Raw genomic sequence first — 27,429 nt, 5'->3', positions numbered from 1 at the left:
TCCTCTAAACTTAATGTTCAAAAGTAAACGTTCCTTTAACTGTTGTAGTACTAGGGGAAGGTGGGGCAAGACGACCATATGGGGCAAGAGGAACAATTGCTCGTACGTCAGTAATTTTTACAATTTTTATTATTTCCAGTATGAGGAATTGTTGCTAGCAATGCAATTACCTGATTCTACCACCACATAACCGCCAAAACGACGTAAACGCCACGGGGCATAATATTTAGTGATTTTTTTTAAAAACCTTTGTTTTCTTATAATATTTGGAAAGTACAAAATAAGGCTTAGGGTTTGTTTTAAGGCTCATTTTATCAAAATGCTATTTTTCCTAGATCAGTAGTGTCCCTACCAATGACATTTACCTATTACGAAGTATGATTTAACTTTTGGTTATTTTTGTTGAGAGCTTTTAAAAAATCTTGTTCAGGTGGGGCAAGTGTACCATATGGATTTTTAGTATGGAAAAAAATATAAATTGCTGCAACAACATATTTTATTGGGAAATAAATACTTGATAGTACTTAAAAATTGATAAACAATTGTTTAAAAAAAATGTCCATACAAAATAAAGTGATGTTATGAAAATTTACTATTTATCATCTAAGTAATATTTTTTTTTTTTCGTAAAAACGATAATTTTTTTAGTAAAATATTATTATTTAATCTAAAAATGGAAGAAACCTTTCAAATACATTCTAATCTGATGTATCTAAGTGATAACAGTTCAATTGTTAGCAAATTAACATGTTTTTTCATGCATTGTTCCTCTTGCCCCAACGGGTTGTTCGTCTTGCCCCACTAGTTGAGTAGAACGTACGGAAAATCAAAAATTTTAAAATCAATTTTTTACATTAAAAAACTGAATTTTTAAAAATTGTTTCTAACAAAGTTTAAGTCAAGACCTAGAAAAAGATGATTATAATAAAATCCGACAGATTTTTTTTAACTTTTTAATGGGTTATAACGAGCATTTCCTTAGCTTGTTACACTTGCCCCACTTTCCCCTACTTCTATCAAAAACAATGAAAATTTATGAACTGATATACAAATAGGATAGAAACCGCGATTTGAAAAAGAAATGACCATTTATGTCAAAAGATCCGTAGTTCCTCGATTCGCAACAATGGTCGATACAACCATAATCCGAAAACCGTTAGTTCAACAGATCACCGAATTTTGTCCGATATCATTACATTATTGATTGATTGAGACTCTATGGACAATTTGACATAAAAGAATGCCTAGTATTCTACATCAATCAAAGTTTATTGACAGCATTACTCTAACTTAACAATTGCAACTAACTTTAACATCAAATAGATTTGGAAAGGATACAGATTTATTTTAAATGCTAGTGCTAAGCAACAAATCAATTGTACTATCCGGAAGTCCCACCTAAATCCCACATTGTGATAGTGAAAAAGTCACAGAAGCAGCGGTGTCTTGTGCAATTGTGATATTTTCACTATCGGAGAACTACCTAGTTCACGAAGACAGCTTATCGGTCAACGCTTAAGCCCTGGGGCTGCGACAAAGCGAGTTCTCGTAGCATGAAGTGGTGTTCATAGTGCTTATAAAAAAGAATGTATACCCAAATTTTAACTAATACACTAGGATCAAATCATGCCCCTTGACTTTACAAGGCCCAGGCTAACTAACATTTTTTTATATATTAAGTAAAAATAAGTATGCAGTAATTTTTATAGTGTCATTCTATATATGAAACACAATAAAAAAATAAAAAAGTGTAATGATAGGAGGTGGTAGAATAGGCCAAATACTACCAAAAACAAACATAAAATAAACAAGATAAAAGCAAATTAAAATACTAAAAATAATTCGAGAAAAACATAAAACAAGAGAAGTTAAGTTTTTTGTTGAACAAAAGTTGCTCAAAATTACCCCCTGAGCTCGGGAAAAAATATAAAACATTTGAAAAAAAAATTGAGCAGAAGAGGGTTAAAATTTAAGAACTGCTATTGGTCGTTGAAGTTTGTAGATCTACAGCGACCCTTAAACCTTAACCGATTTGGCTCAAAATTGGCACAGTTTGCCTAAGGAGGGTCAGAGGGTTGTTTTTTTTCATTGTCCATAGGAAAGTGCTATGAAAACATTCGAAAATCTATATCTTGAGAAGTGTGTTCTGATCGATTTGGTGATTTTGATCGATTGCCAATTTTCTTAAGGGGTTATATACATGTATATCGGCAAAAAAGTCAGAGGTTAGTATGAGCACACACATCAACTTATTTTTAATTCTTTTTCATGGCATTAAAATATACATTTTCACCTACTTTCAAAACAAATTTGAAGATATTTGGTTGCATCGTTGTCGAGATATAGCAATTTCAAGTGAGCAGTTTCAAAAAACGGGTGCCACGATATCTCAACATTGTCTTGACCAAATCGGCTCAAAATTTTGGTGAAGACTCGTTAAACCGACTCCGTGTGCATGACGAAGCCCGATTTTCAAAAAGTTTATTTTAAAAAAAGGATTTTTTTGTGTTTTTCATGAAAAAATCCAAAAGTTTTCAATTTTTGTATTTTTCTAAAAAGCAAATTTTAAAAATTGGACTTCGTCATGCACACGGGATACATCTTGAGAGTCTTCACCTCAAATTTCTGCCAATTTGGTCCATCCTATCTTGAGATATCGTGGCACCCATAAATCAACTCGGGGCTTAAAGAAAAACGCCAACAAAGTTTGACAGCCTGCTTTGCGCATGGCAAAATTTTGAACTTAAATCGTCTCTTACTCAGTTTAATCATGAAATATCTTCATAAAACTTTCAGGAATGATTAATAATCATCTTCTGAGTGGATTTATCAAATATTCTGTAATATAAAATTTTGTGATTTTCTACATGTATGTAACCCCTTAAGGCTGATACAAATATTAAAAAAAATAGTCAATTCCCACCACCCCCCCCCCCCCCCCTCTCCCTTAAAATCTGCCCGAGAAATCAGGGGACATATAACATTTTTTTTAGAAAACTTCAAAAATTTTAAATGCATTTTCCTGTGTTCTTAATAATTTCTAGCAATTTTTTTTGAAGATTTTTGATTTGCAGAACCGCAACATTTTTTTTCCGCTACATTTTATGTTTTCGTCAAACCTTACATTTGTTGAAAACAAATGATTGCAAAACAACAGAACTAGTGTAAAATGCATTAAAAATACTTTTTTCAGTAATGTGTTAAAAATATCCAATACTATCAAACCATGTAAAAGCCCAATTTTGAACTGAATTTGACCACCCCTTCTCTTTTTTGGCACCACCCCAAAGTTTTGCGATTTACGTATTTTGTTTTTTCAAAAAACCGCTTTTTTTAACACTGGAATGCCCAACGCATGTCACCATCGTGTTCCCCAGACGAGATCGATTCAGCGTCCAATTTCCTTTAAAAATAGTTGTAGAGTTTTGCTCTACATTTTTTTGTTTCTGAGATATGGACATTTGAAAATAGAAGTTTTCTAAAAAAATGACGAAAATCGCGAAACTTTTGGGCGATGCCAAAAGAGAAGGGGTGGTAAAATTTAGTTCAAAATTGGGTTTCTTATATGTTTTGATAGTATCAATAGCTCCCATATTTGAGCTTGATCAGAAATAATGCATTTCGAGTTGTGCCAGTTAGCGCGAAATAACCCATATGAAAATGACTTCGTTGGCCAAGGGGTTAAGGCCAATCAGAAAACACAAAAAAAATTGAATGTTGGAATTCTGGAGAATTGCTCAAACGTCAAACTGAATACGAAATCAAAAATATAAGTACCTAAAAAATGTTGAAAGTGAAGGCTGAAAAAATGTAAAAAATATAATCTCTTCTGGAATAAATTGTCTGCACTGCGAATCAAATCGATACCGACTGACGTCATACCCGTCGCCGTTTTGCTGGCAAAACTTTGCTGCCCCAGTTGCCAACATAAAACGCGTGCAGTCTGCTGCATCCAGAAGTTCGATTAAATTAATTTATGTATGCACTGTGCATGCACACACTTTCACTCCCGTATTCTCGTTCTCGTTTCGTGGATGCATTTCTAGACGACGACGCTGCACACCAGCATATCATCAACCTCATTTTCTGCTGTAGCTAAGCTACTATACAATGGCAAATAGTACAGAGCTGGGTGGCTGCCTCGTTGGCGTCACCCTAAACTGGCTCGGATATTTTCAATTGCTATGTGAGTAGTGTTTAATTTGCATGGTCTGGATGAAAATGGGTTCAGTATGGAATCAATTTGAAGTATATTTTTTTTCAATTTTTTTATAAATAAAACACCAAAAACAAGAAACTTTAACAACCGAGACAAGCAGACGTGCAGTGTGCAACTGCAGATTAACCTTCGCCAAAGTGTTTTCGCGTGACATCCCATATAATTGCAACCATTTTCACATATACTGTCGGGGACAAGTCCGTGCTGGTGGTGGGTTTTTTTTTTTTTTTTTCATAAAATTATTTTTATTAGGTCCTTTTCGGTACTGGGACCTGGTTAGGACCGAGTCGGCTTTTGTAATTACATTTGACTTAATAATTACAGAGGATCTTGTGTGTAAATGTTAGTGGGAGGGGAGCCGATTACCCGCGGCCTACTCGGGGTTAGTAGGGAAGGGATTGATGTTAAAGACAAGGCGTGGGAAGGGAGGGGGGATTGTGTAGGGGTCTTGGTTGGCTCTGCTGGCCTTTGCGTTTTGTCCTCAGCCGCAACTGGTGGTGGGTTGTACGACCCCATAACTATACTCCTCTTGTGTGCTTACTGGTGAACTAATCTCCTCCCCATCATCATCATCACCATCAGTCACCCAGAAGGGAAGGGGGTGAGGGCGGAGAGGAAACCGCCAGAGTAGAAAGTTTTGAAATTGAAATTAACATTAGACAAACGACTTATGTGCTGGCTCACACCAAACTAGAGGTGGATTTGGCGAAAAGGTACATGCTGCAGAAATGGTTTAACAGTGTGATCCCGTTGGTTTGACAACGATTATGGAATTATGACAACCTGTATCTAGAGATTGAATGTTGCATAAATATTAGGGTGGGTACGGATTTTGAAAAGTTTTCAGATCAAGTTCTGGTGTGGTTCCCCTTGTAGGGCATACCCATAGAGACTCTCACGCTAAATTTCAGCTCATTTGGTTGAAAACTGGCTTGTCTCAAACGGGTTCAAGTTTACATGGAATTTACTATGGGAAATTTTGAATTTTCATTTATTCGCTCCTACAGGCCTGGGGAAAACATGTAGAAACTTCTAGGATGGCCAAAAATGAGCGGAATCGTCTGGAGAACAATTTTCCCTAAGAGACCAGGTCGATTCGTTCAACCCCCATCGAGCTCAACGGCAATACATCCGGGGTTTTCGGAACCAACGGTTTTCCCCAGAAAAGCATCAAATTTTCCTTAGCATGCTATGAAAGCTTGATGAAAACCACGACGCCACGTGTCAAACAGCTACCACGTGATTGTAAAATTTGCACCATAACAGTTTTTTTTCTTCTAAACCTCCAGAATACAGCTGAATAGCATCCTGATCACCATGAATGATAATTCTATGGTTCAAAAAGTAATAAAAAGTAATTTTTTATAGGCGATGCTAGTCCACGTGGTAGCTGTTTGACATGTGGCGTCGCGGTGTTCATCAAGAATTCATAGCATGCTAAGTAAAATTTAAGGGGTTACATACATGTAAATCGACAATCGTTTGAGCACACACTTAAACTTTTTTAAAAATCTGTTTTCAGGGCATTAAAATATTACTTTTCATCTATTAACAAAACAAATTTGAAGACATTTGGTTGTAGCTTTGCCGAGATATAGCTATTTGAAGTTAGCAGTTTCAAAAAACGGGTGCCACGATATCTCAACATTGCTTCGACCAAATCGGCTCAAAATGTTGGTGAAGACTCGTTAAACCGGTCTCGTGTGCATGACGAAGGCTGATTTTCAAAAAGTTTATTTTAAAAAAAGATAAAAATATGTTTCTGTTTTTCATATAAAAAATCGCCAGTTTTTGATTTTTTTATTTTTTGAAAATTCAAAATTTCAAAATCGGTCTTCGTCATGCACATGGAATATGTCTTGGGAGTCTTCAATCAAAATTTCAGCCAATTTGGTCCATCCCATCTCGAGATATCGTGGCACCCGTAAATCAACTTGGTGTTCAGAGAAAAACGTTCAGAAAGTTAGACAGTTTGCTTTGCGCATGGCAAAACTCTGAGCTTAAACCGTCTCTAACTCAGTTAAATCATGAAACCTTCAGGAGGGTTTGAAAATCATCTTGTAAGTTGAATTAATAAATTTTCTGTAATATGAAATTTTGTGATTTTCTACATGTATGTAACCCCTTAATGCTTTTCTCGGGAAAACCGTTGGTTCCGAAAACCCCGGATGAATTGCCGTTGAGCTCGATGGGGGTTGAACGAATCGATCTAGTCTCTTAGGGAAAGTTGTTTTCCAGACGATTCCGCTCATTTATGGCCATCCTAGAAGTTTCTACATGTTTTCCCCAGGCCTGTAGGAGCGAATGAATGAAAATTCAAAATTTCCCATAGTAAATTCCATGTAAACTTGAACCAGCTTGAGACAAGCCAGTTTTCAACCAAATGAGCTGAAATTTGGCGTGAGAGTCCCTTTGGGTATGCCCTACAAGGGGAACCACACCAGAACTTGATCTGAGAACTTTTTAAAATCCGTACCCACCCTAATAAATATATCAATTTTCAACTTTATTTTGCAAAAGCTAAAAGAAAATGATACATTTATAAGTGCTTCAAAATACTTTTTAAAAGCAAGATTTTCAATGTTTTTCGGAACACGAATTTTAATATCCGGTTTACCCCACATCCCATTGTCGTAGAGGACTTATAATTGGCATGAGTTCATTGCAAATCAGTTCGCGAACAAGCGTTTAGATATTCGGAACCTTTTACATAGTGTCCAAGTGCCTCAAATTTTCAAGCCAAGCTTTCAAAACTTTGAAAATATTTTTTTTTCTCAATATTGATGTCTTTTTTTTAATTAATTCAATTTAATTTAAAAAAAGTTTAAAAGTTTGCCCTATTTGATCAAAAATTAAAAAAATAAACGTTGTACAATGTACAGTCCAAAAACTCGATTATCCGAAGGTTTGTTTGGGACTTCGGATAATCGAATCATGAAGAAACAAAAACTTTTCAATTTTTTTAAATATCCTAGTTTTTAATCTAAAATTTGAGTTCTGCTATCCCATTTTCGTCAAATTTAAGTTATTGATTGCCTATTAAAAAATAAAACGCACTTTTCAATATTGCATGACCGCCATTTTGGCCGCAATCTTGGATTTAAATCATTTTAAAGTTGTCTAGGGGTTATACATATACTCGACAATCAAAAATTAGACAACGGAAAAACTTTTTTTTTCGTGATTCGATTATCGAAGAGAAATTTTTCCGGGGCCTTCGGATAAACGAGTTCAGACTGTATTTAAAAAAAATGCATTTCTACTCTGGAAACCATATTTGTTTGAATTATTTTTTCAGAAGGTAACATTAAACTTTTGTGAAATTAAAATCAAGAGTATCTTTCCAAAAAGAGCAAATGAGTTATTCTCTACCAAAACCGGAAATGGATTTTAAGTGTATTTTTTTTTGTTTAGCTCAAACCTTCCCTGTGACCAAAGAAGCCATTTTGTGTCATTGGTTCACCCAAACAAGTCTCCATACAATTTTGGCAGCAGTCCATACAAAAAATGTTTATCAAGTTTTTTTTTCACAAAAACTCTACTTTCCAAAATTGTTTTTTTTTACTTTCGAGATTTTTTGATATGTTTTAGGGGAACAAAATCCGAAACTTTTGAGCCATACAATAGCATTGTAAAAAAAAATGCGAATGTTTCATTTTTTAACATTGAAAATCGGACCATTAGTTGCTGAGACATCGACATTAAAATGGAAAATGGAGTGAATCTCTTGTTTACAAAAGTTATGTGTCCTTTTAAAGTGTTATCATGAGTTTATTTTTAAGACCAAAAAATGCAATTATTTGAGTAGCAGCAAATGGTAAATATAATTATTTTTTTTAAAATAATCATGGACACTTGAAAAAAGCCAAATTTGAGAAAAAAAAATCTAAACTTATCTTTTTTGAGTTAGCCAGGCATCAAATTAATGTGTCAAACCAACGACGTTTCACTGCACAAGGAACATATGAGCCATTGTAATGATAGACTTTTGGAAACTTCTTCATGGAGGCTAGAGGTTTTTCTCCATACAGTCTCCATTCCCAGTCAAATCCACCAACATGACGGGCAATTGCAGTGCGGTTTCTACCGGGTTTTGCTGGCATGTGCGACGACGACGAGCTGAATGGATTTATGGGAGGAAACCTGCAATTGTGATGGCGTGTCACTTCTATTATGAGCATAAATGGTGTGCATTCGACTTTAATTTTGCCTGTCTTTATGGTGGAAAAGCTAAGTTTAAATTGCCCTCCACCTGGTTTGGGGCGAGGTTGGAAATCTAATTATAGTCACCTTTTGCAAAGTAACTTTTTCCTTCAAACAGGAATTATTGTCACGATTTTGCCGACTTTGAATAAACTTCTCACGAATCAAAATCGGTTGGTTGCAATAACGCGTGGACTGAGTTTACATCCAGTTAGCGTTAGCGTAAATTGCGATATCGATCTTACAATTCGCTTAATTTTCATCTTTTACCTCACCACAAACAAGCAGACTTGACTGTTGGACCACCTTTTGAAAGACATGATCAGTCCCGCCAGTGTTGCCAATAATTGCACCTTTTGCTCCAATGAAACTCTAGTAATTCACCTGCCACGTGCAATTTCGCCAGCCAAAATAATTTAATCTATCCGTCTCTCACTGTTTGTGTGTACAACTTGCAACTTGTCTTGGGCCATTTCTTCAGCGCAGAAATTTTCAGCGTGTAATAACCGCAATTGTACGCAAATTTCGCCGACGACGACGCGTTCGAATTCCTTCGAAATCGCTCGAATTAAGGTGTGCAACGAAATTGACCCACCGTATTGCACGCTCAAAAATTAAGGGTCACTAATGGAGAAGCTCTTGCTTGGCGATGGCAGACCACGCGCCCTGGTTCGTAATTGTCGAACGAAAGGTTTGGGCTGTGAATCGCCGAACGGGGGCTATCGATGGAAACTTAATGATAGCATTCGAAACCCCAATTCGAACGCCCGATCGTCGTCGTCGATGGTGTGAAAAATTTAAGTGGTCGATCATCATCGCAGTTTTGGGTGATGATTGAGCTTGTGAAGCGATTAGATTTTAGTTGACTTTATTATTCTGTAGATGAACGTAGTCCAACGTCATTTAATAGCTCAATGAATTCATTTTTTTAATTAAATAACAGAATCTCCAAGAATTCTCTAAAAATAGCCTAATTTACCACGTTGTCAGCGGGTCAGTAAAAATCTATCTTCAGCTCATGGTGGTCCAAAAAAAAAAACACAGCTGAACCACTTTATGGTGCTCCAGAGTTCAAGCCCACTTAGCGCACTAATTGATTCCACACTAAAACTCTGTTTATCCAGCAATTCAACACGTCCCGAACCCGTAAAAATAACCTCACATTGATCCATAACGACGTTCTGTTTTGGAGTAAATGACCTCAAGAACCTCCCAAAAACAACAACAACAACAAAAAAATAGATGAGCTCGAATTCTGTTTCTTGCCACGAAGAACCCATTAAACCTTCTTCTTTAATCGCTTTAATCTTCCCGAATATTGCTTCTGAATGCATTCGTCAATCATCGCTCCCCCCTCCCCCTCCAATTTTGGGTGGTACTCTATGGGCGCTTAATATTTGTTTTGTTCCAAGTGTGGAAAGATGAAAAGAGAGAGAGAGAGAGCGAGAAAGGGGAGCATACCTCCCCCTGCCCTCTCTTTCAAATTACTTTTGGAAATCATAACCTCAAAGCACCCATGTGCGGTGGCGGTGTGGGTAATAAAAATAGTGGTGTTCAAAAAAATATAATCGTAAAACCCACTACACTTCAAACAAATCAATGTAAATGGGCAAATGGTTGTTTGTAAACAAAGAGTGTATGCCCTGCTCACTCCTAATGTAAACATCCACTGACGTGAGCAGGATAGATTCTTTGTTTACAAACTCACATTGGCCCATGTGCTTTGTTTTGCTTGACTTTGAGAAGTCTGGGTGCGTGTGTTTACCCATAATCACCAGCGATGGTCGTCCAGAAGAAGTCGAAATAAACACTTCCTTCTGGAGAGAACGCCACGCGCTCTGAATGGTTCTTGCGAGGGATTCCAGTTAGGGTCATTCCTTGCATGTTGAATCTTGTTAATTTGATTCTAAAATCTTGATCTTGACCTGAAATGTAATCATTTGGTATATCCCGTGAACTTCCTGAACAACTTCAAGTTTTTCACAACTCAACTTATTTTGATATTTTTTATTTTGGGAATTAGAATTCACATGTCTTAAAATTTCCAGAGTTTTAGAATCTTTTAAATTTTAATTTTAATAAAAGGAAGTTGAATTTATAATTGCAAATCATTAAAGAAATATTTTTTTAATTTTAAAATCTTGTTTGTCATTTGTTTTGTATACACCCTGACTCCACCTCCTTTGGCATGGCAGAACTTACCATGATGGTGATGGAGCAACCGCACGATTTGGATTTTGGGTAGAAATTAGTGCGCTTGATTCATAATAAACACTGGAAGTCAATTTTAATTGCTATGCGATTACTGACCAATAGCTAGTGAACAGTAAAAAAAGTATTTTTTTATATGTTTAAAAAGAATCCATGGATTTTTAAATTACAATTTATAAAACATAAGATTTGTTTTATGATGATATTTATATTATCTACTTATTCAAAAGGCGAAAATATTGATTCTTGAAACAAGATTTTACTAAGCCCATTTTTTTGGTGAGGAGATGTCTGATATAATTTTTTTATGTGTTTTATGGGACTTAGTAAGACATTTTTTGAGAAAAAAGCATGATTGTGCAAAATCTAATTCCAGAAATATGAGCCATTGAAAATTTTTTTTTTGAAAAATAACAGAATAAGGTCAAAAAAATTGTAAATACATATTTTCAAATGTTTATTCAAATTTACAATCGAAAAGTACTCACCGAATGTTTTAGGTTGTAATTTTGCGAAAATTTTAACATTATTTTATTTTTTTTTCCTGAAAGAAATATTTTGGTACAGCATTAAAAAAAAATAGCAACTCTCTAAAAAACTACCCAATTCATTATTTTACGTTTTTTTCACTGACAGTGGGTTTCCCATTTTTATCTAAATTTTTTGATGTGTTTTGTGGTACTCAACAAAAAATCTTTTGAGCACAAAGCACAAAATATTATTCCAGAAATATGAGCTTTTGAAAAATGTGATTTTTGTAAAATATCAGATTGCGGTAAAAAAAATGCAAAAATCTTATTTTCAAAAGTTTAATTAAATTTACAATAGAAAAGTACTTCACCGAATTGTTAGGCTGCAATTTTACGAAAATTTTAACATTTTTATTTTTTTTATTTTTATAAAAAGACTTCTGGAAAAAAATATTTTTGCAAAGCTTAAAAAATTTCTTCCAATTTTCTCTCTGCGATTTGAAAATCGAACAATTATTTTCTGAGGTACAGCCTCACAAAGAATTCGTTTCGATGAAAATATGTTTTTAAGTGCCACCTAATTAGCCTGTAGATTACAGCTGACAATGTTTTGAAACAATTGGTTCGTTTTGAAATGTTGAAAAAATAAACTTTTGTGAAATTTCTGTAAATAACATAAACTTTCATTGAAAAAAATCGACAATTTTAATTAATCTCAAGACAAAGATTTTTTTTTCATTTTCAAACCCATTTTGTGTCACCAGCCCCCAAAATTGTTTGGAGACTTGTACTGTTGATACAAAATGTGTTCTCTGGTCATAGAGAAAGTACGTTCCATGTTTAAGCCTGATACTTAAAAAATGTCATGCTTGGGAGATCTGCTGTTATTTTTTTTGTTTTCAATTTCAATTCGATTTTATTGGTGAATATTCAAGATACACTAATATCTTTTGAGGTACATAACACAGTTTTTGAGTTTCTTTCAGCTGTGCGTTACATCATAATCCATTTTGGAACAATTATTGCTTGTAAATAAAGGTCACCTAGAGTAAGGAAAAATAAAGAAAAAACATACTAAAATTGCAAGGGATAGAAATAGAGAAAGCTTAACACTAGATCACAGTTTTTCCTCCTTTATAGATGTGCTTGATCATCAGCTCCCCAAGGGCCAGGAATTGCTCCGCCTTGTTACGGCAGGTCCGACACCGCGTCATCATCTCCCCCGCGAGAGCGAAGAACTCTGGCAGGGTTAATAGATCTTCCCCGGTAACTTCTTGCTGGGCCGCATTGCCGCTACCGGCAGCGACCACTATTTTTTTTTCAAGCAAATATTTTACAATTATTTTGCTGCGCACATAACTTCCCCGAAAGACGCAAACGCCGCGCTGCCCTGCTCTATGATGGTTCATAACATCGGCCATCGATTTTCTATTCATAATTCAAAACTGTTCCAAGAACTGATTCCATAATCATAGCTCGGTGAAGCTTGGCAAGTGCCATTGCCGCTGCTGCTTTGCGGGCTTATCAACCTAACTTTATACCACTTTCAGGCAGGAATCCCAGCGCGCTGTTCAGACTCATGCAGCTTAGAAATCGTACGCTTTGGTGTCTGGGTCGAGTCCTTGTTTTCAGCTTGAAGGTGGTTGTAGAAGTCGGAAAGCGGAGACTTTGAAACATGCCCTTCTAATTGGATTTAAAATGTACTCTTTTGCGCTGCAACAATGCAGTGTTACAGAATTCACTGTAAAAATAGAACCCCGTCACAACTGTTGAGTCATCAAATAGGTCCTTCCCTTTGACCAGCTCCGCAAGCATTCAAATTTCCCGCACTGAGTTTACCGACTTTGTATCACAATGCTAAATCCCTCGTAACAGAGAGTGGCGCTTTATAAAATTTTCCCTCTAATTGGCCCGCTGACCCATTCATGGAAAGACCGACGCACGTAACGCACCGATCCAATCACAATCCGATTCCGCCGTCAGTCGGTCAGTCCGCATCAGCTGGTCATCAGAGCAAGATTGAGCACGAATTATCGATGATTAGGAAGTTTGGTTTGGTTTGGCCGCTTCCTATTACCCGACCCAGACCGGACCACGTGTATTATTATTGCGCATTGCACGCGACTACCATCACCGGTAACAGTGATATTGTTATAACCCTCGCGGGATGAACTTTCAGGTGTTTGATATATATTTTTTTAATAATTATAAAAACTATCAACATACATTTGTTTGACTAAGCCATTAACCACAAAATTTTCACAAAAAACAGGGGACAAAACAAAATTATTTCTTTATGAAATAAAAAAATATTTATATAACATTGGAATTTTAACTAATTTTGAAATAAATGTTGGTTAAAACTAATAGAATCATCAGATAACCTCACAGCTCACAGTTTTGAATACGGTCAAACAATGTGATGGCAAATGTCAATGGAAAAGATGGAAAACAACTAAAAATAGATGTAAAATTAATTTTCCAGCATTGATATTCAATTTTGCCATAATTGATAAAATTGAAAAATATTAGTTATTTTCGTAAAGTTTTTTTGGAAAAAAAACTATGAATTTTACAAATCGCAAATAGGGTTTATTTTTATTTACAGAGGAACATAAACTATTACAGAGAAACTTCTTTTTACGCAATGCGTTACGTTTTTCTAATTTTTCGATTTCTTTGGAAACTACGCAACACTTTTGCAATCTTTTAAAAGCAATTTGTAGGTTTTGTTCAGATCTACGAAACACTATTTGAAGCTTGCAAAAATATTGAAATCAACGAAATAAAAAGCGTAACGCCACCGCGTAAAAAGAGGTTTTTCTGTATAACAGTTTTGGGCCCTGAGCAATTCTCTGCGAAATCGGTCTTTTTTCTTCATTTTATTTTTTTGTATTTTTTAATCCGCCTGAAACTTTGTTGGTGCCTTCGGTATGCTCAAAAAGCCATTTTGCATTATTAATTGTCCTTTTAATTTTCCATACAAATTTGGCAGCTGTCCATACAAAAATGATACATGAAAATTTTAAAATCTGTATCTTTTAAAGGATTTTTTTTATCGATTTGGTGTCTTCGGCAATGTTGTAGGTATGGATAAGAACTACACTGAAAAAATGATACACGGTAAAAAATGGTTGATTTTTAATTTAACTTTTTGTGACTAAAACTTGATTTGCAAAAAAAAACAATATTTTTAATTTTTTTATGTTTATGGGGACATAAAATGCCAACTTTTCAGAAATTTCCAGGTTGTGTCAAAAATCTTTGACCGAGTTATGAATTTTGGAATCAATACTGTTTTTTTTTAATCGAAATATTGGTCCCACAAATTTTTCAACTTCATTTTTCGATGTAAAATCGAATTTGCAATCAAAAAGTTCTTTAGTGAAATTTTAATATAATTCACCGTTTTCAAGTTAAAGCCATTTTTAGGTAACTTTTTTAAAAATAGTAGCAGTTTTTAATTTTTTTAAAATTAGTGCACGTGTTTGCCCACTTTGAAAAAAATATTTTTGAAAAGCTGAGAAAATTCAACGGAAAATTCTCTATATTTTGCTTTTTTAAACTTTGTTGATTCGACCCTTAGTTGCTGAGATATTGCCATGCAAAGGTTTAAAAACAGAAATTTGATGTTTTAATAAGTCTCACCCAAAAAAAAAACACCATTTTCTAACGTCAATATCTCAGCAACTAATGGTCTGATTCACAATGTTAAGAAATGAAACATTCGTGAAATTTTCCTATCTTTTCGAAAAACATTTTTTTTAAAACCTCTGCATGGCAAGATCTCAGCAACTAAGGGCGTATCAACAGAGTTCAAAAAAGCAAAATATAGAGAATTTTCCGTGGAATTTTCTCAGCTCTCCAAAAAAAAATTTTTTTCAAGAGGGGGCAAACATGTGCCCTAATTTAAAAAAAAAAAAAAAACTGCTGCTATTTTCAAAAAAGTTACGGTGCACTTAACCAGAATTTCACTACAGTACTTTTTGATTGATGCAAATTTTTGAATTTCCTTACGTAATTTTTGTATCGACAGCTGCCAAATTTGTATGGAAAATTATATGGACAAACAAATGATGCAAAGTGGCTTCTTTGGGCATACCAAAGGCACCAAAAAAGTTTCAGCCAGATTAAAAAATACAAAAAAATCGAATGACCGAAATCTGAAAGAATTGCTCCCTTAATAAAAACAAATAACTAAATAAATTAAAAAAACGGATCACTTATTGAATATTTTGTGGTCGATTTTGCTTTAAAAAATAGGCTGAAATTGAGCCGATTCCATAAAGGGTTTTAAATTTCTGACCATGAATTGGAAAGAAGAACTCTTAAAATTTAAGAAAATTATGTGACTTGTTTTATGTGTCTTTTCCAATGTTTTAAAAAATGTCTTTTTTCTGGGGTCAACTTTGGCTGTGTTTCTTACTAACATTATCCTTTATTATATGCACATAAGTATGCAGTATTTTTTTAATGTACCAAACTATGCCTTTAAGCATGTTTTACAATTTAAATGATAATCGTTTTATAGTAGAAAAAGTGAAAAGCAAGAAAAAAATGAAAAAAGTGGTTGTAAAAACGTGAAAAAACTAGATAGGCAAAAGGTAGTCATAGCAGGTGGTAGAGTAAGCCAAATACTATCAAAAACAAACATAAACTAAATAGGATAAATGCAATTTAAAATAAAAAAAAAAATAAACAAGGAAAATATAAAACAAGAGAAGTAAAGTTTTTCGTAGAACAAAGGTTGCTCAAAATCACCACCCAAAAACGGGAAAAATAAAAATTCCGGAAAAAATAATTTGGCGGTCAACATTAATCAAAGCAAGGGAATGATTGAACGAGAGGAATCACAAATCCGCATAAATAATTTCAAGATTGTTCAGGTGTAAACCGAAAACGTGATCAAAAATTAAAGTGAAAGAATAAAGCGTCTAACTGCTTATATAATTGTCGGAGTACAGGACGCCGCACTGTTTTAACATTTTCTGGCATACATTAAATTTTGCAGCCCAAAACCAGTAATTTAATTGGAAAATTAAAATTCTTTTTCAAAATTTCTTTTCTTGATTTGTGTGCACCTACGTCGAAGAGCAAGATTGTTTACTTTTTGCTCTTTGGTCTGACAGTCTTGGTCTGACAAATTTGGTCTGACAGCTTTATCATGGATTTTGGTCTGGTCTAGGCGAAGGATAGGACACAGCACCTTCCTGAATCAAAGTAGGCATATCTGTAGGGGGTGAAAATTCAGGAAAATCGCTGTAGAACGAATTAAAAAAAAAGGTGTTTTTTTTGCCGAAAATCACAAAAAAATCTTCATTTTGTGTACGTGAAACATTTTGCAAAACGAATCACGCTACCGAGACAGAGTTAAACGCCACTTTACACAATCGTTCAAAGGGCAATCATAGTGGGCGTTGCGGCCAAATGCGCTATCTTTCAGCACGGTAGGCCGGCCAAAGGCTTGACCAAAAACGATGACGATCAGCCCCGATCAACGATTATTACGTGAGGCCAGCAGACAATTTGGCAGGCTTTGCCATTTTTCCAAGCCAGAAAATCAAATCTTTGCTCAACATCGAATGGTTGAGGCATCTTCATCAGATCGATCGGAGCGGAGCTTCAAACCGCCATAGCATGCCGACGCGCACGGAATGTGCAGCAAATTATATTTCTCTGGGTGCTTCGATGCTTTTGGACCCCTTAAATTATACATAAAATTAAAGTCAATTTGAATATTTTGCTGGTAGAGCTCATTGCCGTTTTTTTTGCTATTTTGTTTTGATTTTTTTTCGATTTTCTGCTTGAACAAGTCGGCAGCGAGCATTGAAAATGAACGTCAAAGAGTGCAATTATCGATTTTGACATGTTATCCAACACGCAACAAAAAGGTGAGGGTGCCCCACCCCTCTCTCGAAATAGTAGTTTAATGTTGGGTCTTGTTGCTTACTTGGGTCAATCTGATGATTGCAAATTCTGAAACTTCTCGAAATTTTACGATCCACTCGTTGCGGTGGGCAACGAATGCTGATTTTTTTTTATTTATTTGTAACGTAACTATCAAACAATATAGTTTAAAAGTTTGATAACACTGACTATTCCTCAAGCATCCGATCGAAGCATGGCTACGGTCTATTGCCCTGTACTAAGATGTAGTTACGCCACTCGAGCAGACAGCCGGACGGCGCTAAACCCCATGTAGTGACTCGCTGAACTGTTGACCACACTGGACGATGGTCTACCGCAGTGCTCGGTCCCCGGGGAGAGGAACAAACAAACATCAGCGAGTTTGGAGGAGTGAGAAAAAAAAATCAAGGAAATTCCCCTCCTTTTCTCTGTTTTCTAGCTGTCGTGTACCCCGTCATTACGGAGTTGGCTGCAGAGGTCCAACCGAGCGTGTCGGAAATTTCTTCCACGGCGTCCGGAGACGCTGGCAACACTGCCACGAGCACGCGATCCGCCCCTCTTAGTGCACGCTGCAGCACGATGCACCCCGAGACGCCAGTTGGTCTGTTTGGCCCTTTTTTGTGCCTTCTTCCTCAGAATTATGATTAGATAATTGGTCAATAACAATTAACCGCTAATTATTCAGCCAACAACGCATTCATTTCTTTATACCGACGAACGTCCATAAACTCGGCGAGTGTACTGCGCACAGAAGATTGTCTGAAGCCTGTTGGTGCATTTTAACAGTATTTGAGCGATTAAGTCGAACACGCTGCGCCGCCGCTTATCAGGCATCGAACATAACAATGTTACGCCTCAACTGCCGGGACCGGGGCAAGCCCGGATGACCCCCGTCTGGATCGCAAGCGGAATCGACAAGCCGTCTCTCGCGGGAGTGATTTGTAGTGGCTTAATCGTGTTTTTAAACAATATTTCATAATAAAAAATATTTTCATCAGGTTTTGCATTTTTTTTTGGAAATCAGGTTTTGGAAAATTTAAAGACTTTTCCAACGAGTCCAAAACATTGATAATCTGGCAACCCTGTCTCGAGTTATAACCACTTAAGTGATATTTTTGTACTGTTTTGTAGCCGGATCTCACTTTAATGTATTTAAACAATGTCCGGATCCATCATCCGACCCATCGTTGGTAAGGTAATCAAAAGACCTTTCCAACGAGTCCAAAACATTGAAGATCTGGCAACCCTGTCTCAAGCTATGACCACTTATGATGCCACTTATGAGCCCTTGAGTGATATGTGTGTTTTTTGTATTCCGGAACCTAGCGAAGTTAGACGAAATTTGTTTCCAAACCCATCATATCACATATCACCCATTGTTGGGAAAGAGTGAGGAAGGCACCAACCACATAGGTGGATTAAGTTAGTTTTTTTTTCTATACAACAAGGCTGTTGGAATTTATTTAAATGTTAATGTCCGTCAACTCTGCCCAAATTCAAATTAATTTTGATAAGAACATACAGGGTATAAAAAGGACAATTGAATCAAAACTTTTCACCTCCTCCAATTTCAATCAACATTTTATTAATAATACATGATTTTTAGACTGTAAACAGGAGTGACATGGAATTTTTTTTTGAATTAAATATACTTTATTGAATCTTTCTTATAATAATTACATTTGGTTTACATAATAAGTGGTCAGCTGTGGCTCTTCAGCTTTAGTTTGCTTTTCGTGATTTAAACACTGTTCATTTTTATAACTTTAAAAGTATATGATTTATCATTTTTGTAACACTAGGTACAATGAGGAAAAAAAAAAATGTTAAGAAAACATAACCTAACAGGAGTGACATGGATATATTTAATAGCTTGAAGATTAGTTTTGGAAAATCCAAAGCCAAAAAACTCTTCAAAGTTCTTCGAGAAACAGTTTTTTTTTATTAAGAACAAACCTTCAAGGTCAGTTAACTATTATAGACAAACATACTAAATACTAAATCGGATAATAATATTCTTAAAGTGCCATGAATTTCTCAATGAAAATAAGTTCAAATAGAAAAACGGACTTCATTTTTTGATTCCACATTCAAACTACACTAAACTCTCGGTGATTGGGCACTTTCGGTTGAAATTTTTTGTTTGTACATACTCCGTTGAACAAAATCAAGTGACGAACTGTCACTTTTGATACGGGACTCACACTCACTAACACACCAAACTTTTGATACACCCTTACCAAAAATCATGATTTTTTGAGTTCCAAATCCCACTTTTCATACATTTTTTTGAGTTCAGGTACTACAACCATAAAATTATTATATGGGTTGAACTGAAAAATTCGTATGAAAAGTGGGATTTGGAACTCAAAAAATCATGATTTTTGGTAAGGGTGTAGTGAGTGTGAGTGAACTAGAAAATCCATCATTAACATGAGTTTTCTTTCGATGATATTAATTAATCAGGGTGACCACTCAAATCCCAATATCAACTTCCCGACATTGTCTCGACTTTTTTCAAAGCTCAAATATTAGTCATTTCTAATCTAAAAAATGATTTCAAACCAAAAAACTCTTTAAAAAAGTATACATCAAAAATCTAAAAGAAAAATCTAAATGAATTAAAAAAACCAAACTATTGACAGTTTTCGAAAAAAGCAGAAACTTTACATAAATTTCCAAAAATACTTTAGTTTTTATTCGAACAAGAAAGAGAAACAAAACAATTAGTTATTGAAAAATAACCGAAAGCTTAACAGTACTTATTATTTTAATGTTTAAATCAAAATTGGCAAACGAATAGTTTTTGAAACTTTGTTTCATCTGGTTATGGCTTAAATTTATAAATTTTTCAATTTAAAATGGGTAATTCTCTACCAACTCACACGAAATCGGGAAAAGTTGCCCCGACCCCTCTTCGATTTGCGTGAAACTTTGTCCTAAGGGGTAACTTTTGTCCCTGATCACGAAACCAATTTTTCGATATCTCGTGACGGAGGGGCGGTACGACCCCTTCCATTTTTGAACATGCGAAAAAAGAGGTGTTTTTCAATAATTTGCAGCCAGAAACGGTGATAAGATAGAAATTTGGTGTCAAAGGGAATTTATGTAAAATTAGACGCCCAATTTGATGGCGTACTCAGAATTTCGAAAAAACGTATTTTTCATCGAAAAAAAAACACTTAAAAAGTTTTAAAAATTCTCCCATTTTCCGTTACTTGACTGTAAAAAAATTTGGAACATGTTATTTTATGGGAAATTTAATGTTCTTTTCGAATCTACATTGACCCAGAAGGGTCATTTTTTCATTTAGAACAAAAATTTTCATTTTAAAATTTCGTGTTTTTTCTAACTTTGCAGGCTTATTTTTTAGAGTGTAATAATGTTAGAAAATTACAAAAATTTTGATATATAGACATAAGGGGTTTGCTTAAAAACATCACGAGTTATCGCGATTTTACGAAAAAAAGTTTTGAAAAAGTTACTTTTTGCGTTTCTCTTTGTTTCGTCGTCCGTGTCTGTTGCGGGTGACCATGAACGGCCATGATCAACGACGACCAACATTTTCAAAACTTTTTTTCGTAAAATCGCGATAACTCGTGATGTTTATAAGCAAACCCCTTATGTCTATATATCCAAATTTTTGTAATTGTCTGCTCTACAACTTTGTAGAACATTGTTACACTCTAAAAAATAAACCTGCAAAGTTAGAAAAAACACAAAATTTTAAAATGAAAAATTTTGTTCTAAATGAAAAAATGACCCTTCTGGGTCAATGTAGATTCGAAAAGAACATTAAATTTCCCATAAAATAACATTTTCCAAAAATGTTTACAGTCGAGTAACGGAAAATGGGAGAATTTTTAAAACTTTTTTAGTGTTTTTTTCGATGAAAAATACGTTTTTTCGGAATTCTGAGTGCGCCATCAAATCGGGCGTCTAATTTTACATAAAAGTCCTTTTGGCACCAAATTTCTATCTCATCACCGTTTCAGGCTGCAAATTATTGAAAAACACCTCTTTTTTCGCATGTTCAAAAATGGAAGGGGTCGTACCGCCCCTCCGTCACGAGATATCAAAAAACGGACCTCGGATTCGTGATCAGGGACAAAAGTTACCCCTTAGGACAAAGTTTCACGCAAATCGAAGAGGGGTCGGGGCAACTGCTGTGTGAGTTGGCGGAGAATTACCCAAATATGATTTTTGATTTTATTTTAAATCAAGCATTCAATGTACGCCCTTTTGAAATGTTAATGTTTATTTAAAAAATGAAAGTATTGTATGGACAGCTGCCAAATTTGTATGTAACATGATATGGACAAACTACTGATGCAAAATGTCTTCTTAGGTCACACCGAAGGCACCAAAAAGGTTTCTGCTGGATTTTAAAATACAAAAATTAAAATTGCAAAAAAAGACCGATTTTATAGAGAATTGCTCATATGCTGATTCATTTTGGTGCAGATTTTCGTTAAATTGAATGAGATACTGAGCGTTTTATATTGATGATCAATTTTCCTTAAAAATGATTGATGGCTTCACCTTAAGGGCTCTTGAAATAGTATGTTAAATGTATTCAAATTGCAATGTATTCGAATAAAAAAAATATTGTAAAAAAAAGGACTGTTGCTACAAAGTCGGTAAAAAGGCAATAAATGTTTAAATGTGTGTAAAAAAATAATGTTAAAAATTATTTAAGCCAATGCAAATATTTTTCAAAGTTTTTGTCCCGCGGCTCTGGCCGGGGTCAAGGGGAGGAGAATGAAAATGAAATTACAAGCCATTTTAAAACACTTTTGCATTGAAATGTTGGGATTGAATGCAAAAAGTGTTTTAAAATGCATTTTACACTAGTTCAGTTGTTTTGCAATCATTAGTTTTCAAAGCATGCACAACGAAAATTTTCAAATATTCAAAGTGGTTTTAATTGGTAAATTTAATTGGTTTAAGTGGTAAAAATTATTCTGAACGCAAGAGAATGCATTTTAAATTGAGTTCAGCTGATTGCACTTAAATTTCCATTGATATTTTGATGTTTTTTGAAAAAAAAAATATATTTTTCCCCCTGATTTTTAGGGCCAACATTGAAGGGGGGGCAAGACTATGATGTTATGCTTAGTTTATCCTCAAATTCATATTATTTTTATTTAAAAACTTTTCAAAATTTAACTCTCTAATATCCAATCCCGACATCTTGACGAGTTTTAGTCTCAAAAATCGTCAAAAATCTATTGTGAAACAAATTTCAAAAAGCCAGCCTTAGAAAAAACGGCCTAAATTTTTAAAAGAATTGGTTTTACTTGTTTTATGTGATCTTGACAATGCAATGTTTTGAAAAGTATTTTGATGGGTCAACTTGGACCTGTTTTGAACCTAATTTTTAATAATTTCAAGTTTACATAGAAAAATGTAAAATTACTTAAAATATCAAAAAAGTGTATGAAAATGATGGCAAATTTGTTAAATATAACTATACACTAACATTAAAAAGGTACCAAATTCCTATATTCTAGGAACTTTACCTCCTTCCTTTGTTTAAAAAGCATGTTTAGTTATTCGAAAACTGTAAAAATAGGAAAGAAGGCAAAATTTGTAGAACAAAGGAATGTTGTACTTTTTTGTTTGTTTTTTCAGTGTAGGAGGTTGTTATATATGTTAGGAAAATACAAAAAAAAAAAAACATTATAAAACATAAGAAGATTTTTTATTTTCAAAGAACAAACTTTGCTCAAAAAGAACTCCTGAACACAAGCAAAATAACTCGTTCATAGGAATGGAGTGCCCTACAAAAGTACATTTCAAATAATATTTTTCTTGACTTACCAGTTTTAATAAAATTATAAATAATTTACAAATTATAAAAATGTACGTGTAAGAATGTAAGAAAAAAAAGTGAACCAAAAATTTTATTATTATTTTACTAAAATATAAGTTTTTTTTCAAACGAATGTTTCTGATTATTTCACATGTTGGATCAATTTTGGCATAAATGTTATCGAGTAAATCTATTTAATATTTTTAATACAGTGGACGTCGAGAGCGGGAGTTATCAAATTATAGAACGAAAATCAAAGCAATCTATTTGAAGGGATTGAAAACTTTATTGACAGCTGGAGCAATATTGACAACGAGAAGATCGACAGCCAGAGAGTCCACTCTACCTGTATTCTATGACAGCGATGGTTTTGATATTTCATTGTCTAAAAAGCTGCTAGAAAATTAATTTAAAAAAATCAGATCCACTCAAAACAAAACGTGAGAATAAAAAAGAAACAATTAATATTTTCCACTGTTCGATAAACTTTGCTCTTAACTTTTTCTAGGGTAATCAAAACGACATTGCGGTTGATAAGCTCATAATCTCGTATATTATTTTGTACAACAGTCACCGTTAGGTTGATTCATAAAACATGTATCACCAAAGTTTTACCACAGACTTAAAACCCTCGATTTTTTTCAAGACACAGCTTATAAAAAAATATACTTTAGTAATCTCTAGAAACCGAACATTCCAGAGACCTGATCTTATATCCTCAATCATCTCTTCACAAAACGCCGGCCTCCATCCTCCCTCTAGCCCCAGTAATATGCAAAAAAGAACAAAAAAAACACCTTCCAAAAGGGTCCTTGTTACGTTACCTGACGGCTAGTTCCACCACCTTTCGACGAGGACTGCGCTCACGACTCACGGCCACCCCACACGAGTGAGCGAGGAAAAGGACAAGTGCAACGCACTTCAAAAGCGCATCGTCTTCTTGTTCTTCTTTCTGTTCAGTGTGACGCGCGGTGCGCTGCTCACCACAGCCATCACAGCCAGCCACGATTTCGAACGGGGTGGCAGTTTGTTGTTACACAATATCACACGACGGTGAGATGCACCTCACGACTCCCGGTCGCTCTCTCTCTCTCTCTCTCTCACTGGCTATTTTCCTCACGCCGAGAGTGGCGAGCGAGCTTTCGCTCTTCTCTCGACTTGCACACCGAAAGCTCTCTTTTCTTCTTCTCACTCACGCGCGAGGGGTTGGAAAATCGTGACAGTTGCATTCACCCTCACTCGCTGACTGTTGAGGGGTGGTCGTTCTTTTGGCGAGGGAGAGGGGTAGTGGGGATGGATGCTGGAGCTTCTCCGAAACTGGAGCTCGCTTTTGACCGTAGCCAGATGTCAAATCTTCTCCTCTTGGGAAGCAAAAGCAGGCAAACAAAAAAAAACACACTACACCACATAAATCGATACAGCTGAAAATTCACCTTTGAACCGTGGCGATGACCAGGGATGATCCTTCTGTTAAAAATGGAAATTTCTTGAAAATTTTCACGCCATCCTTGTCACGCGAAAGCTCTCTTCCGAGTTCAGGGGGATGAAAAACGCACCCTTTTCACGATTTTCTTCGCCGTCCCCGCTCGGCTTCAAGATCAGGTGGGAATCTACGCGTTATGACCACCGCGAAAATCAATACCCGGAATCTTCGCAGATGATTCGGCGGCAGCTGGTCCCGTGGACCCGGACGTCCAGGACTAATCCAAACTCTTCTTCAGACGACCGCACAGTCCAGCTACTTCCAGGACAACACCCAACAAGGTTGACAAACTCAGGAAAAACCCAAAACTAAAAGCACCGAATTTTAACCAACTTTTGAAAACTCCTTCCGGGAAATTTTCAACTGGTCCCTTTTTTCCCCTCTTGAAGGAAAAAGTAATCCTTCAGTCCACTACCAACTACTAGGGGTTGTACTACTACTACACTCAGACCTATTCAAGGGGACACAGCTCTCCTCTTGTTACTAAGCCACACACCGACCTCGACCGATGGAGGTGGGCACATCCTTTGCAGACGGTGAATCGATGGAGACTGGAGACTGGGAGCTGCTGTCTCAGACGTCGACTGTACACCGTGAGATGCTGAAGGCTCCACAAGATGGACCACCAGCAGCAAATCACCAGCAGTGATGGGGGGACGTTGGGTGCTGCTGGGTGAGTTAGCATAAAGTGCATAAAATTTGTGTGTGAGAGAGAGAGGAATCGTATGCTCCTGAGCGAGGGAAAATCGGAGAGAGAGCTTTGAGAGAGAGGGAGCTTTGAGCTGGGGTGGTTCTGTCAAATAAGTTTCTGCTGAGAAATTAGGGGAAAATCTTTTAAATATAGTTGTTTATTCATTGAGATTTTCAACCTAGACTCCAATCTTCCGAAGAGTTATACGTTGACTAATATTACAAAAAAAAAACACACATTTGACTATAGCAACCAGCGTAACTAGTAAGAGACTGTGTTTAATGAGTACATGAAATCTAAAATTTTAATTGCAATAAAAACGTTTTTTGAACTCTGGGAAACTCCCTTTGGATTATTTTTTTCAGTGAAACGTTTGTTTTCCACTAGAACGTTATTTGTCATCAAGATAAGTGTCAAAATCCATCACAGCATCGTTAAGTATCACTTTTTGATACTACACAGAAAAAAAGATGATGGTAATATTTAGGGTTAGTTAATTTTCACGATTTCGCGGACAGCGTGAAATTCGTGAAATTTGAAGATTTTCGTGAAATTCCGTGAAATTGATCGATTTTCTCAAATCAATTCTTTAAAATAACATCATAATAAATATTTCATTCATAACGACTTTTTGAGTAAATTTTATTAGTTTTTAATTGAAAAGCGTGATATGAACCATTTGAAGAATTGTAAGCAAATTATACATAAACATGAAATTGATACAACATTTACTGAGAAGTGCATGCTGCGAATATTTAAACGATGTTGACAAAAATCAGCCAAAGAAGAAAACAATTTCTTGAAATTTATTTTTAATAAATTTTGTCTTTTTCAACCAAAAGTTCTTGAAATTGATTGAAAAAAACACACACTGGGTGAAAAGTATATTGAGAAATGTTTTTTTAAATTGCACAAATATTTTAAAAACTTTATTGATTTATTTTTAGAAATCAATTAAAAGCAAACATTCATGAAAAAGTAACATTCTGTGTCAATAGTCAAAAAAATAGATTGAAAAAATTAATTCTATCAGAGCAAAGAAAAATATTGAGAAAACAGATTGCTTTTTTCTTGATACTCTAAATAACAGTTTATCATTTCTTCTTAGGAAACTAACTGAATTTAGCAATATTTTCATTCGCCGTAATATCAATTTAACTGTTATTTAATTTGAAATTTTCAAGATTTAATACCAATTTCTATTGAAAGATTCAAGCTTGGTTCATTCAAGATTAAATAAATAGTTTTTATTATCTTTAAAGTCGCATTTTAAGAACATATCTGATTTTTTTCTTAGTCCTGTTTGATTCTCACGATATTTGACTGTTTGGGCGGATGGTTCCCTTGGAAGTTAAAAAAAATGTTTATTTTGGTTTCATTTCTGATTTTGAATAAAAATTTTAGGATTTCGTTAGAGATAAAATAATTATTTTTCTAGTGACTTTAATTCAGTTTTTGAAAAGTAAGATGAAAACCTTAACACTATTTTTACTGGGAAAACTGTCGCAAAAAAAAACTATTTGAAATTATTAGAATGTTTTGTTAAATTTGGCTTTGATATGAAATTCAATAAAATAATAGATAAAAAAGTAGCAAATCAGCGAAAACTGTTTCGCTATATTAGTCGAACATTGAAAAAGCAGCTCAATAAATGACAGTACCCATGCTCACATTTTGGTTTCAAGTTATATGTAGAGCTCGCCCGTCCATAAACCAATGGATTGTTTTTTAATTATTAAAAGTTTTTATTTGTGTCACGTTCAATTTAAATTAAGTTTTTTTAGTTTATTGAAAAAAACAAATAAATAGTGAAGCATAAAAAAATAGTTTCTGTAAGTTTAACATCATTTTTTCATAATTATTTAAATATTTTTCACGTTCCGCTAAATTTCCGTAAAATTTGATGTTATGAAATTGAAGTCCCCGTGAAATATGCAATTTTTGAGCGTGAAAAATCACTATGCCTGGATGTTCATCAGGAAACGGTGACATATTTGGTGTCAAAAAAATGTGTAATATTACATCAGAAAATGATTAATTTTCACCAGGTTCACATTTTTAAACATTTTTTTTAATATTACTCAAAAAGGTAATATTCAAAATACCAAATTTTCAACATTCCAAAATTCAATATTTTTTGGGTGTGTTGTGCTGAAATTTACTTTTCAGCGCTCCAATGGATTCTGAAATAGTATGCAACAAGTTGCAAAAAGAGGATTTTTCAGCACGAGTCGTACATTTATTCAACGAGGTTCACCAAGTTAGATAAATACGAAGAGTGCTGAAAAAATCAAGTTTTGCAACGAGTTCCATACAACATTTTTTGCAATTCCAAAAAACGCACATTGAGTGAAATTTTATGTCAAATTTTCATGTATTTTGTCAATAAATCGTTTAAATCAAAAAAATGTTGAAAAGTGTTACTTTTCG

The 27,429-nt window shown here is 34.8% G+C and overlaps 1 protein-coding gene across 4 annotated transcripts in view; it reads right to left on the bottom strand.

Annotated features, from left to right (window-relative positions):
• LOC120420565 (uncharacterized) overlaps positions 1–24,894 on the bottom strand; it is an 85,134-nt gene extending 60,240 nt beyond the window's left edge. For 2 of the 4 annotated variants that reach the window (XM_039583639.2, XM_039583640.2), the window contains exon 1: positions 24,259–24,863. The gene's annotated coding sequence lies outside the window, so the exon portion shown is untranslated. Of the gene's footprint in view, positions 1–23,649; positions 24,228–24,258 lie in introns of those variants that run through there. The other 2 variants (XM_052710713.1, XM_039583638.2) reach the window with 2 other exon arrangements.
• Positions 24,895–27,429: the final 2,535 nt, after the last annotated feature.

The sequence above is a fragment of the Culex pipiens genome, chromosome 3 (assembly GCF_016801865.2).
Source record: "Culex pipiens pallens isolate TS chromosome 3, TS_CPP_V2, whole genome shotgun sequence".
Taxonomy (NCBI): Eukaryota; Metazoa; Arthropoda; class Insecta; order Diptera; family Culicidae; genus Culex; species Culex pipiens.
This window is presented reverse-complemented; position numbering and strand designations above follow the sequence as displayed.